The sequence below is a fragment of the Lissotriton vulgaris genome, chromosome 3_1, assembly GCF_964263255.1.
Source record: "Lissotriton vulgaris chromosome 3_1, aLisVul1.2, whole genome shotgun sequence".
In the NCBI taxonomy this organism is placed as follows: Eukaryota; Metazoa; Chordata; class Amphibia; order Caudata; family Salamandridae; genus Lissotriton; species Lissotriton vulgaris.
In genome coordinates, this window is record NC_141689.1 from 2,083,782,011 (window position 1) to 2,083,797,346 (window position 15,336).

The 15,336-nt window shown below is 43.4% G+C and overlaps 1 protein-coding gene across 1 annotated transcript in view; it reads right to left on the bottom strand.

Annotated features, from left to right (window-relative positions):
• Window positions 1-13,970, bottom strand: part of CRACD (capping protein inhibiting regulator of actin dynamics) — a 926,069-nt gene extending 912,099 nt beyond the window's left edge. Inside the window, exon 1 of the mRNA XM_086962617.1 lies at window positions 13,651-13,970. The gene's annotated coding sequence lies outside the window, so the exon portion shown is untranslated. The remainder of the gene's footprint in view (window positions 1-13,650) is intronic.
• Window positions 13,971-15,336: the final 1,366 nt, after the last annotated feature.

Consider the following 15,336-nt stretch of genomic DNA (forward strand, 5'->3'; position numbering starts at 1 on the left):
GGATGGCAGGGAAGGACTTATGCCCTGCCGTGATACACTCCAAGGAAGCCTGCCCTAGAACACACGAAGGAACCTAATACACAGCCAGCTCCTGATTTTTGTTTCACTAGCCAAACTGGAGGCAAATGCAGGGAAGAGGGAAGAATTGACCAGAACGAGTTTAGGAGGTAGACAAAGGGTTTGTTGCCCCAATCACAGAACCTGAAATCACTCTGTGGATATGAGAAGAAAAGAAGAAATATTGCCTTGCTCTCTGTGACTTTAGAACAGCCCTGAAGGCTAGAACTTATATTCTTATTGTACTGATCTCAAAGAAGTGGACCCCAAGGATCATACGGCTAACCTCCTGCTACAGCTTTAGGGACATAGCAAAATGCTGTGGCCTCTACCAGCCACCCAGTGAGTCTCCAAGTGTCTCCCCTCAGGGGCTTTAGAAGTGCACCCCAATGGTGGTTGGACTTAAAGGAATAAAGTCAGAAGGTAACATTTTTGACCAGTACAAACCTGGTCAGTGAAGCTGATCTGCTCTTCCTTGCTCTATGTCCTGCTCTACCACGTCCATTGATGATTACTGTCACTTTCAGCTTCTTGGAACCATTTTTACTCAAGCCTCTAAAAATTCACAACTCTGGTCCCCTAATTAGATTTTAGTTGTTTTGTTGTAATTTTAGTTATTGAGATTTACTCTAGTTTTCTAACTAGGTTTGGGGTTTTTCTTGTGTTTTGATTCACTTAATTACTGTTTGAGTGCTGCATAAATACTTCACATATTGACTCTAAATTAAGCCTGACTGCTTTTCTGTCAAATGACCACAGGGATAATTAAGCGCAGGTTTATTTAGCAAGTTTTGTGGTTCACCCTGAAAAGGGTTGTGATTATTAATTTCAGTGGGTTGTCACCCCCTATAATCAATAACCCAATTTCTTACCACAATAACATTAGCATGAAAAAGGTCAGCTGATGTAACTCAGAAAACGCTACTTAGTTGTGCACCCTTCACATGAATGCTTTCTCTAAAATAAGGGCTGTCGCCCTTGTTCAACAATCTGTAGCTCTCTAGCTAGGTTTACACAATCCAAGTACCCACACATACATACAATATTCACAAACGCACAGTATGTGTATGCAGATTTGCACATCATGACCTCTAATCATAGCACCACGAAGACCACATTCAACTGACAGGTAGAAGGCAATCCTAAGGTAAATAAAGAATGAGGTCATATGAGTGGTTGAAAAGTCGATGATAAGCTGTCATAGGATATGGAAGCAATAAGGCCTGGAAGCAAAGCTAAGTCAGTACTCAGTCACTTGGTGCTGCAGGCTTATACTGGGGTGTATTTATTAATTCTATTTAGAAGTTGCATAAAAGAGGGCACAGGGTACCAGGAAAGCAAAATGGAGGAACTGCAATCATACTGTTTAATGATAACAACTTGTTTTTATACAGCGCTTCAGGCAGCAATTCTGTTTGTACATGCTGTAAATAACAGCTGTTACTATTAACCAATTTAACCTCCTCCGAAATGTGGAAGGTTGAGTTGGTCTTTCCAGGATTCAAACACATGGCCTGAAGGACACAACAGGTGTCAGCAGTGAAGGTTAACCCATTGAGCCATCTTTTGAAAGAGCACTAACTACACAGACAAAATAACTATAGATGGCCTGACTTGCTCCTAATCATTAAATATTAATAGCAGCAAATGTTGGACTCATTCCTTTTGTCTCACTTCATTATTCTTACTTTGCCAGACTACTGTATGTTAAAGTGATTTTCTAGCTTTTAGTTAAGCGTATTGAGAAACATTTGTCATTACTTGGTTGCACTCAACATATAAATAAATCAATCATCAATCTATCAATCATTCAAGGATTTATAAAGCGCGGCAAATCACCCGTGAGGGTCTCAAGGCACTGGAGTTGTTAACTGCTATGTGGTGATCTGTTCATTCGAACAGCCGGGTCTTGAGTCCTTTTCTCAATTGTCGGAGCGAAGAGACAGTCCTGAGTCGCAGGGGAAGGTTGTTTCAAGCTTTGTCTGCCAGGTGTGAGAAGGAGCATTCTCTGCGGATCTGGGTAGTGTCTGCAAGGAAGAGGGAGGTGGATAATAGGTGTCTGGTCGGTTGGAGGAAGGTCAAGCGTTTGTTACTTTGACACCACCGAAACGCGGCAACGCTTATCCTTGTGGGGTTACATCCGAGGAACAAAAGTATTGACTGTAAAAAATTAAAAGTCTCCAATACTGTTATTGATTCTTTCGGAACAACCAGTGCTAATGACAAACACGTATGTCTGTTGTTTTTCTCTCTCTTTTATGTTTTTTTAATATGTTGAATCGTGTATGAAAAATTATCTTATCAATTTTTATTATTGTTGAAAGTGATTTGATGTTCATTCTGATGATGTTTTAAATTAAATGTATTGTATACATACATATCCTTTGATTTTTCCTTTCCTAGACTGGTGAAGTAGTATGGTGTGATTGTTCGAATAATAGTGTACATATTGATTCGTTATTTACTTGCCTAGAGTAGTTGTTTTTATAAATTGACTAGTAGTACGTTGGCTCTTGGCCTTGAGGGGTCACTTTCATGTTTTTACACAGCAATTCTGTTTCTACATGCTGTAAATAACAGCTGTTACTATTAACCAATTTAACCTCCTCTGAACAATGGAAGGTTGAGTTGGTCTTCCCAGGATTCAAACACCTAGCCTGAAGGACACAGCAGATGTCAGCAGTGAAGGTTAACCCATTGAGCCATCTTGTGGAAGAGTACCAACTACACCGACAAAAATAACTATAAATGGCCTGACTTGCTCCTAATCATTAAATATTAATAGCAGCAAATGTTGGACTCATTCCTTTTGTTTCACTTCATTATTCTTTGGAGAGTTGGAGGAAGGTCATGCGTTTGTTGTTGTATGCTGGTCCTTCATTGTGCAGGGCTTTGTATGCATGGGTCAACATCTTGAACTAGCATTTCTTCTGTATCGGAAGCCAGTGTAGTTTCTTGAGGAGGGATGTGATGTGGTTCCATCTGAGGAGGTCGAGGATGAGTCTTCCCCCTGAGTTTTGTATTGTGTGTAGTATCTTCAGGAGGCGTGCGGTGATTCCTACGTAAAGTGTGTTCCAGTAGTTCAGCCTGCTTGTGACGATGGCCTGTGTGACGGTCCTTCTAGTGCGGTCTTGGAGCCACCTGAAGATCTTGTGGAGCATTCATAGGGTGTGGAAGCAGGCGGATGCGACTGCTTTTACCTCATAGATAGCTTGCTGTCCAAGCTGATGCTGCTATGGTAGGCATGGTATGTCGGGGAAGGGGGTGGGTCGAGTTCACTAGGCCGCCATGAATCATTCCATGTCGAGGTGTTTTTCCCAAAAATTAGGACTTCCGTCTTGTCCGTGTTGAGCTTGAGACAGTTGTCCTTCATCCATTCGATGACATTCATCATACATCTGTGGCTCTGGTGGTGGAGGGGTCTTCTGGCAGCAAGAGGATGAGCTGGGTGTCACTGGCATAGAAGATCATGTTGAGTCCGTGTGATCTGCAGTTTTGACCAGGGGGGTCATGTATGTGTTGCAAAGGGTGGGGCTGAGGGACGATCTTTGGGAAACACCACAGGTGATCTTCTTGAATTCTGAAATGAAAAGTGGGAGACAAATTCTCTGGGTTCTTCCGGTAAGGTATGAATCAATCAATTTGAGAGTGTCTCCCGGGATTGCGATGTGGTGAAGTCTGTGAGTCAAGGCTAGTTGGGAGATGGTGTCAAAGTCAGCTGATAGGTCCAGGAGGATGAGGGCTGCCATTTCACCATGGTCCAGGGGGGTCCTGATTGAAGTAACATTGATTGTCCTTCCACTTCCTCCCTTGTTTATTAGGTATATTTGTTCTGCAGAGGGGCAGCATCCTTGCCTTTGGAAAAGTGATTGGCTACTGCTCATATAACCATGTCCTGTGTTTGCCCTTTTGGCATCCTTTTACTCCTTCAACACCATCTCTGTCTGGCGCATATTGCTATATGGCTTACCAGCCTTCCCTAATTACCGTCTCCTTTTTAGCGTAAATATAGTGAGCATTCTGCAGCCATTATGGCCAGGCTGGTGCCAAGTAGCTGTCTATAGGTTTTACTCTGCACTATAATTTGCATGTCCAACTCTCACCCATCATAGAGGCATGCACAGAGTCCTATAACTCGATAATTGTACTTCGGAGGTCATCATGCACAGCATGAAAGTACTTCCCACATAGACTCAAACCAAAAAAAGACTTCCTTCCAAACACCCAGCGCACACAATGTAGCTTGTTCTTCATGCGGGTAAGTGCTTAAGCACCCCACACAGGGGTAGTAAATACTATACAAATGTTACAATACAATACAATGGCAGGATATGCTCATGGTAGAATAAATTCTAACCTATATGTAACTTTACTGGAGACAAAGCAGACAAATGGATAGTGAAACCAAATGGGAAAATAGAAATAGAAATGTGCCCAGTGAATGGTGAACAATGCATGGAAGCAGTGTGAACATTCAAGGCAGAAAATGTGCATACATAAGATTTATTATTCATTTGAAGGACTCAAAAGATGGGGAGGAGGAGGAGGGTCACTCAGGCCCTCATACCGTGATATGCCACATCCACGCGTAATGCTTTAATACGCTATTAATTTTTCTGGAATTGTAAGGTGCATTATTACTCCTGGTTTTAAGTCTTGTTACCCATAAGTGGCCTTCAACCTATGGTATAAATGTTACTAAAGTTGTTATGCATGTATATATTTGTGTGTGGATTACCACAGCCTTTCACTGATACACTGCCCCAGTTATTCAGTGGTGCAACGTTCTATTGCTCTACATCATTGGAATGACAGAAATGTGAAAACTTCGCCCATTTTTAGGTCTCGCCTTGGTAGCGCATGCGCTGAATTCACTGTCTCAGCAAGACCTAAAGTAATCTGTATGTTGGCTGAAACTTCTTCTAATTTGTTTTTCCGCTTGTGATTGGTTTACCTGAGGCATTGCTGTTGTTTTCGTGCTTTCTGTGGTTGTTGATCCTATAGTTACTTCCGTGTAGTCTAGAAGCAGCGGTGCCTAAGTACAGTTTTCGACCGCTTCGCACTTGTTTTAACACTTTAACCGCGGTGGCAATTCCGCCGCGGTGCGGATGTTCTGAAGGGTGGGCGGGCTGCGAGGGCCAAAGTTTGTTCGCAGCACCAGGGAGGGAGTGCTCCCATCAGCCGTTGGCCGATGGGAGCATGGAGGTGTGACATCTGTTTCTCACACCGCGTTTGTTTATTTATTTTGACAGACGCGCTCGCCGTGTTTGCGATAGAACAGCAGCATTCCTCCAGCCCAGCATGCTACTTTCAAGCCTGGTCGTATCACGTAGCTTTGCTAATCCATCAGTAAATGACTTTCTCTCCCCCCGTCGGCTCCACGGAGACAGCTTGTTTATTTAGCAATGCATCATGGGGCGAGTTGTCACATTTATCACTATGTGAAATTAGGACTACATGTTGTGACCCACAATGCACACAAATACTAGGACTATTATCTGGCACGGACTTCAGAGACTTGAAATCTATGAAATTTATGAAAGAGGTGTGCCTCAATTACCATAGGCCAGTCACGAACAGAGCGGCCACCATGGGAAGCCGGAAACTGTTGACAGGCATACAACCATCGCTCATGCTTAGCTCCCGGGGGTCATTTCTGCCCGGATTCACTTTCTCATCTCCCACCAACCAAGAACTGCAGGCCCCCGCACTTTGCGAACATTGTCAACTGTGGGAGTACGACTAAAGTTCACTAAGCGGTATAGGCTCACGCCACAGCCAATCTGCACTTCGTAATTGTGTGTGGTGAGCTAGGATTGGCCGAGAACCAATGTTCCAATCATAGGTTACCTTACACACTTACACTATCAGTACCTCCTATTTCCAGACGGGTCCTGGAGTATGGTCAGAAGTGGTGTTTGTGATGCGATACGGAAGGGCGAACACAAGAACAGTAAGCTGAACCCACGGACGGTCCGTGCAAGTACTAGACAGGTGGTCACTTTAGCACGCGCTGACCGATATTTAGGGCATGTCATAACAGCACAGAGATGTGCTGGTGCAAATGCATTCAACAAATGCCACCGCTACTATACGCCACAAACATCGCACATAGGTTGATGGATTATTGGATGAATCCAGGATTATCAATATGCGGTTGTAGTTGGGTGGATGGGAGTGACTGTACAGATGGATGAATAAACACACAGTGACTACATTGTTTAGCATCAGCGGGTGTATGGGTGGACGGATGTAGATGTGAGGGAGAGACTTATTTTAGATTCGTGGATTTTAGCAAAATTGTAATAATGTGGCAGAACTGTAATCTTTTTAACTAGTATTGTCAGATTAAGATCAGTTTCACGTAGCTTCTGTGGTTGTTACATATACCTGGGGGTAGGCGCAATACACGCAGCTCAGGAACTCCCAACCTTGCGGTGGAAGAGCTTACCTGAAGCTTTACCCGCTGGATACTGTTGTTGTTCAACTGTTACAAAATTTAGGTTATGACAGCTTAACACAATAGAAGAAGAGTAATATAGTAATTTTCCCTTCAACCCTAAGTATTTTCTTGTACCCACATTAGTGTACACACACTACAAACTAGGGATTTAGAGTAGACAGTCCTCACCTTTAGATACCAGCTAAATTATTAAATAGGTCCTGAAGAATCGCTTGTTTAATTGACGCCAGCGAGAAACATGTTGACCAGACAATAATAATTTCTTGAGGAGCTCCGGACGCATAATACTCCAGAAATTCTCCTCTAGAATATTGTTTTTAACTAAAGCAGCGGACCACCTGAATAAATCATTCCCGGTACCCCTAGCTTTATTTTAATTCACTTTCTACCCATTACGTCTACCATTCCATTCTGACCCAATACCCGCACTTCATCCATACGGCAGTTGGAAAAAGATCTCCGCCAAAGAGCCTCTCTATGAGGTGTTGCCCGTTGGGTATTGCACCACCGACCCAACGAGGAGCAGGCCCAAATGATGAAGCATGAAACCTGAAAGGGTGTGTGAGGGCATTAAATCCAACAAAATGGATCCCCAGGGCAAACGACTTGTTACCCAACCATTTCCTCCGCATCACTGACTGTATCAACTTTTCTTTTTCCCTTCCCCCCCTACCTATCCCATCAGGAACAGCACAGCAATCTTTGCATATACGTATCCGTAAAGGGCACGCTGTAGCTGGACCTTCTACTTCTTCCGAAGTAGTAATAGCCCTTTACTCCTCCCTTTGATATCATAACAGTGCTATAAGAACATCTTCTGCAAAGCTATGTACTACTTTTGCAAGTGATCAGAACTTAGAGGTTTTTTTTTAACTCACCTCCTTTCTGAAGACGTTTACCCCTGCAGCACCTGCTGTGCACATATTGCTTCCACTTAGTGCAAAAAACAACTGCACAGCTGACACCTTTTGGATACATTGAGAAAAAAACGATGTTATTTCTCTGTAGACAGCTGTGTTTACCTTTACATACTTCTGATCTCTTTGTGATAATTTTTATGCCAACGTTCAATTTTCTTCATTTTGTGCATTCTACTTACGAAATGTTTAGCTTTTAACTTGACTAGTACCCCTTATGTTTTTTGCTTTTTTAACTGTATTGATGTTTTAGCTTATTGCAGGTGTGTTGTGTGACCTTACTTCTTCTGATAAGCTACCAAGACCCTTACTGTAACTTCCCCACGAACCCTGATTTTGATATGAACTCCAGTTTGCTTCTTAACTGGGATTCTAGCTCAGTGTTAATTAAGCATCTAGAGGGTTTTTGTCAGCACAATTTTGCCAGGCATCAATGTTCATCAGTATAATATGCAAATTGTGCACACAATAAATACTATTTTCAGCAATACTAGATAGGTAAATAGCACCCAGGATTCTCCAATATTTCTAATGAAGCCTCAAGTGTTCCCTGGAGAATCTTCGTAGAAATCAGTTTATCTTTGTGGATCATAATGTTTGTGCTTTGTGGGAGCTCAGTCACAGCTGACATAACGACTATGGACTTTCTCTCATAGTATAACAATCTGATTCAATACATTTGACAATCTAATTAAAGCACATTGTGTGTATTCCCATGCACCTGTTTTCGTAAAAAGCAAAGAAACAACTTAGAAGCCTCAGGTAAGACACTCATAAGCAGGACATTTTGGAAATGGCAGACCACGTACTTGCTAACATGTACTAAATAATCACGTTTTTTTAAAACCAAATACGTGTGGCAAAAAGCAAAATTGCAAACAATAGTGCTTGGAAATAAAAAACAACAGACAGGCCAAGAAAGAAGAACATGCTTGCAGAAGGATTACTGAAAGAATTTGGAAAATAAGGCCAGGGTAATTTGAAGAGAAGCACATCTACATGTTAACCTTCTTTTCTACTTGTATTTGTTAGAACTCGAGTACTTGCTCTTCCTTACCGGTCCAACTTTACATTTCAGTGGCTCCCTCATTTATGATCAGTTTACTACGCAAATGTTGTTTAAAAAAAGGTATCTAGGTTAGGGCTTGTCACAAAAAAGGCGTTTCAAAGCTTTTGGATTGAAAACAGTGAAGAAATGGGGCAACTGCTGGCATTTTATGCTAAAGACAGAACAGAAATGCAATTATGAATATCTGAAACGCTGCTGGTGAATGAATACCAGGTCAGCTTGGTAGACTTGAGGTATTCTGTCAATGTTATGCCAATCTTTACACGGATAATTGCATAGCCGTTCAAGAAGAACTAGACAACTTTCCAAAATCTGTCCATTTACAAAATGTAACTGATCAACGATCTATTTTGGATTCTTGTATAACACAACAAATGGTAGAAGAGGCTATATCCCAGCTCTCAGCTGGTAAGGCAATTGGTCTCGAACTACTTCCAACTTAATTTTATAAAATCTTTGGTTATATTCTTATTCCAATGCTACTCGTACTTCTTAATTCAGCAACATTCTGTCATGGTGTACAATCCTGTTGGGATGAAACATATATCTTGTTTAAAAAAAATAAAAGGACCCGCCAGATTGTGTCTCATAACGCCCAATCTCGCTCATTAAATTAGACTCAAAAATATATCCTTGTTTTCTTTCTAATCATCTCAGTTGGATTATCACCTCGCTTGTTGACCCTATGCAGCATGGATTTTTACCTCAAAGAGATACCACTTTCAACATCAATTGGACTATCTCAGGGCTCAAAGCTACAGAGAAACTTGTGAGACTCTCAGTGTTGACCAGGCACGTAACTTCGGGGGGGTGGGGGGGTTGGGGTGTTACACCACCCCTTATACATTTATTCTGAGATAAATAGTTGTATTAAAGGTGCTTTTAGTAGGGAGTTGTGAGATGTCAGTCTGATTTCAGCAGGAATGTTTACATACACACAGACAAAAACGGACACACACTCTATCAATCCATTTTTAAAGTCCTCAAAAATATTGCTTATCTAACAACATTTTGTGTTTTCTCTCTTATAACTCCTACCAATCCACATTCCTCTCCCTGTTCACTGCCCCGTAGACCCCTCTCATGCACCTGGCTTGTCATATTATGTATTAAAACATTATTTGGCAACCTGATTGTTGGACATTCTGAAGCTCACCTCCTCACCCCAATTTTACCGACCAACCTACGCCCCTGGGGTTGGCCTTGTTGGATACCGAAAAGGCATTTGACAGAGTCTCCTGGTGGTTTCTGTGGGCTGTTACGGCTGTTATAGGCATTGGTTTTTGGAAGTGTACTAGAGTTTTATAATCTTCTTGAACAGTTTGTGCAGTCTGTATAGGCACCCTTTCAGATTATATTTGTATTAACCGTGGGACAAGGCAAAGTTGTTCTTTATTTCTGCAGCTGTTTGCTCTATTTACAGTCAAGCTTTTCGATTTTTAGCAGCAATTAATTCGTCAACATTGCATAGGTTAGAAGTAAGGATCTTAGCATATACAGACGATATTGCCTTCAGTCCCATTAAAGGTCCTCAGTACGACTGAGCAGACTGCTCCGGCATTCACCGCTGTCTCGGGCTATAAGCTACACGCTGATAAGACCCATATAGTAACTAATCTGTCTCTGGTTATACATGAACCCTGGTTTGTTAAATCAGCCACATACTTTGGTGTTCAGGTTTTAACAAGTGTGGATATAATCAACCTAAACTACGAAGCTTTCAAAGTAAATTGTATTTCAACTTTTAAGAAGTGGTAATGACTTTGTTTAATTTGAAGATGCAATGTAATTAAGATGGTTATTTTGCCTCGCTATTTGTATAGATCAATCCCCTTATTTCTTCCTAGAGAATTGTTTAAGAAAGTCGAGGATAGCTGGCAAAAAAATGCATTTTGCAGTATAAGAGACCTCAATGTGCTATTCATTTTTAACAATTAGCTCCTAGTTTTGGTATCTTTGTCTCTTCCAAATGTTTGGTGATATCACGTGTCTTCCTTTATTTTTCATTTATCTGCAGTTATTGGTCGCTCTGAGCTGCCCTTGCTGGGTCTGTTTTCTACTTACAAAAGCTATGAACAAGTAATTTTATCACTGAAACACTTGGTTGACACTGCTTATTTGAAACACACCAGGTTTAAAACGCTTACGGTATATCACCTGGCAGGCTGTTGACTCAATGTTTAATATTTCTAGTTTAAATCAATTCACCTCTCTCGTCTATAATCAAACTTTCCCCTAATTTATACGTGAGAGTTATTTAAGAAAATGGCCAGATCTCGACTTAAGAATGCTAGGACAGGTAGTCAGAGATTGTATCATATTAATGTTTGAGGACCTGCAAACAGCTTACGCAATTCCTCAACAAGGGATGTTTAGATACTTGCAGCTGCAGGGGTTTTTACAGAACCTTGCACAGAAAGAGATTATCCTGACACCCAACTAATTTTTGGAATATTTCATAAAGACACCTCAACTGGAGTATTTTCGTATTTGTTTCCTGTACTTTTTAGGTTGCGCATTTGAGACCTCTTGTATATACTTTAGTATATATACTTCAGTATATACTTATATGTGAATGTACTTTGTGGGCTCTGGAGATCAGCCCTGGGACTTGTCTGCTTCCTTTTTGGGACTTTTTTTCTGTTCAACTGCCTCTATTTAACTGTTTTGATAGAAAACGACCAGCAGAGGTTAGTAAAATACCAGAATTGCTTTGTGCTAAGGGACTTTCTTTTTTAAATTTTTCTGGCAACTGCCTCTATTTAACTTTCTTGATAGAAAACGACCAGCAGAGGCCAGTAAAATACCAGAATCACTTTAGCATTCTCTAGATTCCAGGCCATAGAAATTGTCTTCCACAAGCACCCGTAGACAATAATATTTTTTCAAATATTGTATTTTCAGGGATATGACCACCGAAGGCCCTGCATTTATATTAAAAACAGAGCTTTGGACTACACCATGTCCCACTGAAAGGCAATATTTCTCTCCATGTGGTCCCATACCTGGCGTGTCACGCAGTTTGGTGCTTACTGTCCCTCCATGTTAAAGAACAGTAGATGTTTCAGCATCCAAGCTAGTGTGCTACATAGCTAAATACAAATAATGTCCCAAAGGCGAGACCGATTGCATTGCAAAAGCTTGTTAGCAATAGCAAAGAACACAGTTTGACCATTTGGCTGCTAAATGGACTAGTAATATATGAATATCTATCACTCAGGATAATATTTAGAAAAGTTTTCAGATTGCACAAATAATTCTTAATGTCTACCGACTTAAAGGCCATCATTTTAAAACACTTCAGGTATTTTATCAATTATTAGGTATACAGAACTACTGAGATAGCAAATTAATAATGATGGATTATTCAAATCAAGTTCCTCTTCCTGTGGTATGGTTTTTTCTTTCCAATTATAATTGCACGAATTGGAATTGCAAGGACGGTGGCTCGGTAATACCATCAAGGAAAAAAAAGAAAATGTAATTGGTATAGAAAATAAAAGTAAGAGACCTTTGTACAAAAAACGCAAAAACGGACAAAACGTAGATTATGCATACGTAAATCACGAGAACAAATGATAAAGGGTTCATCAAAGGTCTGTTTGTGGGGACGAGCAGCCTGGTGCGTTCGTATACATAAGAGCGGTCGCCGGTCACCCAGCGCCCTTGTGCCTGGGGTTGTATACTCAGAAGGCTGGCTGCGGGCTGGGCTGGCAGCCGACTGGAATTGCTATTAGCCATAATAACACACTTCGGAGGTAAGATGCTGCTGTGCTGTGCCTACTAGTAATATAGGTACAGGCGTACGCATGTTGTTTTTAAGGGGATACTCTCAGGGCAATACACAGTAATTTTCCCAATAACCTCCCCCGCTTTGTGTTTTTGATAGCTACACCCTTTAAAACTAGTGAAAAACTCAGCACCCAAAGGTGTGATGTGCTATCTAGTTGTTTGTGCGCAATACAGCGGGGCCACGTGACAAGCAAATGAATTGACAATGAGGTAAATAACACTTCTCGCCCGCCTTCAGGCCATAAATCATCATTGCCCTTTTCGAGGCAGCCCATCCCCCACCCTCCAGCGCTTCCAGTGCCTTTATTGCCAAACATTGCATTATCAGAGCGCGTGCGGCCGACTTCGAGGATTTTCAACCCTTCAAAGGCAGGGATGGGTTTTTAATGAGCTGCTGCGGGCCTATTAAGATATCGGGAGAGGTTGCTTTGTTATCTTCATTGCAGCGGACTCTGGGTATTGCAGGCGTGTTAATACTGACACAAAGATTCTGGGAATATTGTTTGACAGGCACAAAAAAGGCATCTGAGGGGGATTAGAAAATGCTCTCACTGTTTAAAGAAAGAGAACGTCAATGGGTGTCAGTCTGTTACATGGAGTGCAGTGCGCAAGTGAGAGGGTGCCAAGCCCCTGCTAAACAATTCGTTGTTAACCTCCAGCTTGGTGGTGCCAGGGTGGCAGTAGAGATGCCACACAGAGGCATCCTAGGACTCCGCTTGAATGCAGCAACGTCGCGAGCAATAAGAGATGTCCGCGCGGAAGCGGTCGCCGCGGCGGGAGACGGTGCCTGACAGCACCCGTGCCCCGCGGGAGGCTCGCTCGCAGGGGCAGGAGACAGCCGGGAAGTGCACGGAGACCGCGCAAACAAAGGGAGCTCCAGACCGGCAGTTCTCCTGCAGAGGACGCCCTGCCAGGCGGCGGTCAAGTGGCGTCTGCCTCCTGGTGTCCCGGTCTGATGTCTGATCTCCACCTGCTGTCACTGGGGGGAGCCGAGGCCCAGCGGCTTCCACTGATCCCAGAAGACGCACGTCTCTCACAGGCGCCCGCGCACAACGAGCACCTTGCATTGCACGCACAACGAGCACCTTGCATTGCACGCACAACGAGCACCTTGCATTGCTCGCATAACGAGCACATTGCATTGCACGCACAACGAGCACCTTGCATTGCTCCACACAACCCTTGTCCTCAGCAAAGAAACCTGCAACCTGAGCGCTGCCACGGCAGCGGTTCATGCAGGGTGTGTTCATGGCCAGGCTGGACCGTGGGGTGCAGGTCGTCGCTGTCCAGCCTGCATCGTAGTCGCGGCAGCAGAAACATTCACATAAAGGCGGGGGGAGGGGTGGCCTTACCTGTCCCCTTCATATGTTCCGCAGAGAGCGGCGGCGACCTGTGCAGGGGCAGGTCTCCTGTCGGTGCAGTAGCGGCGGAGCCCGGTCTGGGCACGGCTCTGCAGGCTGCCTTCACAGCAGCGTTAGCAGCACTGCTGCCCCGTCTCCGCTGCCAGGCGGCCGCCTTAGGGATCATTGACTTTAGTGCTGCCACCACGCGGCCGGATAGGGAGCGGTCGCTCTGTCATCTTGAGAAAGCTTCCCATCCCCGGAACCGGAGCTCACAGCGCGTGGGACAACCTTAAGCTGCTCACCTGCCGATGCACTTGCGCCAGCTGTCCACAGCGAGCGATGCCTCACGCGCACTCATCAAATGTGACAGCAGCGTCAGCGCTGATGCCTGCACTCAGCTGTAGTCAAGCGGCTCAGTGCCCGCCCTGCGCTTGGACCCAGCACCTGAACCAAATGCGTTCCCGCAGGTGCGGGGAAAGGAAGTTCCCCAAAGCACTCAGCTCAGCAGACCTGGGCGACCGCTAGACTCAGCAGGCGTCGTTTAAAAACGGACTAGCTCCATTTTCAGCATTTCACCACCTGGGCTTTTCAAGTTGCATGTTCTACGAAAATAAAGAACTGGGCATTTAATCATGTGAAGGACTGGAGCATATCAGAGACGAAGCTTTTCAGATCGCCTATAAGTGAGCACGCGAACATTTGTAGTTCATCTAAGACGTTAAGTACCGCGCAGGGCAAGGACACTGGCGCAGGTGGAGAGCACGGCAGCAAGAGGGAAAACAAGAAAGACACAATATCAAAGAGATGGCTTAGAGTAGAGGGATAGGGAGAGACCTACAGCAGAGATGTTTTAAGGGATGTGCCAATTAGGCCATCCAAAGGGCCAACCAACATCAAGTGCTTAATTTGAACCAGTGGATGCCGATGGGGGCCATAGCACTCATTATTCCTCTCTGAACCAATTAGTTGTCCCTCGATCTAAAACAGTTTCGTGGGGAGATCGTCGCTTCTTAGTCGCGGCATCTAAATTATGGAACACTTTGCCACAATACATCAAGATGTCCTCACTTCTGCAGTTTCGTAAAGGATTAAAGACTTGGCTTTTTGATCAGTAATTTAAGACAATTTCATTATGAGCCTCCAGGGAAAACTAGGGAATTATTCAGCGCTGAGACGCCTACGGGTATTCGTTCGCGCTTAACAAATTGTAAAAATAAATAAATAAATAAAAATTCCTCATAAGAGCAAGAGGGGGAAAAACACGCAGGTAGGACAACACAGAAGACTCATGACTAGCAGAGGGCTGGAGGGGGTGGGTGTACAGAACCTGCAAGCAAGACTCATATTTCTTTCTACCTTTCGCCCCTCGTTCTCTACCTCACTATTCTCTTTATTTAACAAGTCTTTCTTACCAGTGCTCATTTTGCCTCTCCCTTCATCTTGCACCCCTTCACATTTCTCTGACTAACTCAGGTCTCTATTCCAGTCCACCCCTACCTGTCTCGGTCTTCACCCCTTCTAACTCGCCTCTCTTTCTACCTTATCCCGCCCTTTCTCCTCTCTCTGCATTGCCTCCCACTATCTCTAGCTCCCTCTAGCTTTGTACCACGCTCTAAAACATTACATATATCTTTACCTTTGCTTCTTCTATTTATCTGTATCCTTCTTTCTGGGCACCTCACCTTTCTCTTTTTA